Source organism: Watersipora subatra, chromosome 5, assembly GCF_963576615.1.
Source record: "Watersipora subatra chromosome 5, tzWatSuba1.1, whole genome shotgun sequence".
Classification (NCBI taxonomy): domain Eukaryota; kingdom Metazoa; phylum Bryozoa; class Gymnolaemata; order Cheilostomatida; family Watersiporidae; genus Watersipora; species Watersipora subatra.
In genome coordinates, this window is record NC_088712.1 from 8,915,373 (window position 1) to 8,918,440 (window position 3,068).

The 3,068-nt window shown below is 30.9% G+C and overlaps 1 long non-coding RNA gene across 1 annotated transcript; it reads right to left on the bottom strand.

Annotated features, from left to right (window-relative positions):
• Positions 1-1,090: 1,090 nt before the first annotated feature.
• On the bottom strand, positions 1,091-2,058 carry LOC137397019 (uncharacterized). Its single transcript, XR_010978701.1, has 4 exons — positions 1,964-2,058; positions 1,745-1,813; positions 1,415-1,480; positions 1,091-1,120 (listed from the first exon to the last, which is right to left on the bottom strand). It is a non-coding gene; the product is annotated as an uncharacterized lncRNA (long non-coding RNA).
• Positions 2,059-3,068: the final 1,010 nt, after the last annotated feature.

A 3,068-nucleotide genomic window follows, 5' to 3' on the forward strand; every position in this document is an offset into this window, starting at 1 on the left:
AAAGGGCATATCTCGAAGGCATCGTCTTCATAAATTCTGAAATTATCCATCACTGTTATGGATCCACTACTTTTTTAAAGATAATGTATAAATTGATGGAGTATTATTAGTTAGTGTTGATTGTTACTGAAGCTTCTGAGGAGTCAACTTCCAATAGTATGAATATAGACAATATTTCTGAAAGAACTCCCCAATTGAATATGAAACAAAGACAGTGTAGAAGACCAACCAAGTCTAGATTGAACAGAACTACGTCATTACGAAGATCATCAAGAAAAAGTTCGGTAGTAAAGCGGTTATTCGAATCCAAGGAAAATTATATGGAAGGAGATGAGAAAATTACGTCACCTATTGCAACAGTTTTTAAATCCGAGGAAATGCAAGAACCATGAAAATGGATTGATCTAAAAGTTTTGGATATTCCAGCTTCGTTAGAAGTAATACAAGCAAATAAGTCTGAAGAAAATGACAATTGTGAGATTGCGTTGCAATTCTTCGTTGAACGTAAGGGAGAGCGTGTGGCATTATGTTCGATCATCGAACCTCAAAAGTATAACATTCCCTCATCATTTCAATGGTTGACACCAGCTCTCATGATATTGGATCGAAGTGAGATTTACATGAACTCTAAGTCTTCATCAGGATTAAAACTTTTCACGATTGACGGAGCGTGCAATCTGAAGGAATTCAGAGAGAAATTAAACAAAGATTATAAACTCTGTATATCAAGACAGTAATTAGTTAAGGAAATGTTATTATGATTAAATTTTATATAGTTTATTTGATGATATATCATAGGAATTTAAACTTACTATCAATGGATATATTATTGAATAAAAGTTTTGTATATAAAAATGCTAAAACATAATATAAAAAAAGACTATTGAATATTGAATTTCATTCAATCCCAATTTTCTTCTTCTTCTTTCATTGTCGAATGAGAATGAACTGTCTACAATCAAAACATACATTATTTTTAGAGAGATATAGTAAAAGTAAGACATACAGACAGATTAGATCATTCATTCAAACTTAAAAAGAAATATAATGTAATAATTACTGAAGAAGAAGAAGATCCATCCTTTTTCTGAATGGAATCTTCCTGTTGAGATACGGGAGCCTGCAATTGCAATGATTACAGTCAGGATGGTTTACTATAACCTTGTTGAGATAGTAGACTCTACATTCACAATGGACTCCAACTTAAATTGTAAATTTCAATTGCATTAGTCATCGAATCATAGAATGATATGCAAGATGTAATGCAGACAGAATAGGATATGCAATCAGCTAGAGTAGGACATACAGTCAATAAGAAAAAACAAATATGTTACATCACATAGTCAGACTAGGACCCACAGACAGAGGAGGATATTCAGTTAAAACAAAGAAATAAATATAATGTGCTACTTACTGAAGATTCAAATTTATAAACCCTTCTCCGAAAAGGTCTATATTTAGTTCGCTGATACCCAGGATCCTACAATTGCAATGATTATAGTCAGAGTAGAATACGCAGACAAATTAAAACACAGTCAGGTCTTACTTTGAATTTCAATTCCAACACCTTTTGTTTTAAAGTGAAGTTATACAAATATTAATTACTGTTTTCACAGACTGTTACTCATTTTAACATTCCTACATACCAATTGGAGTGAATTTTGTTGAATGTATTTGATTTTTAGTTACATGTTTTATCATTATACAACGATATTAGACGAAATAAATATAATGTAATACTTACTTTTAAAGTCAATGTAACATCGAAGTTACAAAATAATTCTTCTCTTTGTCGCTGCATGACCAATGATTTCTACAATAATTTCCAAATTACTTTGTATAATTTAATTGTTTCATTTAAGCAAACCCTATAATTCGAAATATATTTAATATGTAGTTTATATTCTCAAGTTTCCTTTAATCAAAAATATAATTTAGTAAAATATTATAATGTAATACTTACTTTCTTTTGAAGCTTGATCTTGTTTCGAAAAGCCTTCTGTTTTTCAGGATCTACCTCTCTACCCCAAGGGCAGTAGCCCCATATCTCCACACACGGGTCGATGCAATTTGTCTGAGTTAGGAGTCTATCCACGTTTTTGTCTCGAGCACACATTGTAAACTATTATAAATAAAATGAGATGAAAAACTTATTCTTTCTCGTTGCTTATATAGTAAGTAGAAGCAATGTTATGGTTCATTAAATTTGTGTAATTTATGTTCATGAAATTGTAAAATCAGCTAAACAGTTTTCGCGCAATTCACTTTCGCGAAATTCAATTTCGCGAAAGTTGACTATATAATATATATGTGTAATTTCGCGAAATCCAATTTCGCGAAAGTTGACTATATAATATATATAATGTGTATTTTCGCGAAATCCAATTTCGCGAAACTCACTTTCGCGAAATTCGATTTCGCGAAAGTTGACTATATAATATATATATAATGTGTAATTTCGCGAAATCCAATTTCACGAAATTCACTTTCGCGAAATTCAATTTCGCGAAAGTTGACTATATAATATATATAATGTGTATTTTCGCGAAATCCAATTTGGCGAAATTCACTTTCGCGAACTTCAAGTTCGCGAAAGTTGACTATATAATATATATACATGTATATAATGTGTATTTTCGCGAAATCCAATTTCGCGAAACTCACTTTCGCGAAATTCAAGTTCGTGAAAGTTGACTATGTAATATATATAATATGTAATTTTGCGAAATCCAATTTCGCGAAATTCACTTTCGCGAAATTCGATTTCGCGAAAGTTGACTATATAATATATATAATGTGTAATTTCGCGAAATCCAATTTCGCGAAATTCACTTTCGCGAAATTCAATTTCGCGAAAATTGAGTGAGACAAGTTGGATTAGAAGTAATTTATAGCTTTTGTGAAGATTCCACCTCCTTGAACTTGACTAGTATAAATACAGCCAAGCTTGATGGACTCATCAATGTTGATAATTTTTTTTCCTTGTAGTTAATATACATGAAACAGAAGTTGAAGTTATAAAATTATTTCATATATAGAAGATACAGTTTGGAACACTTCATCTAATT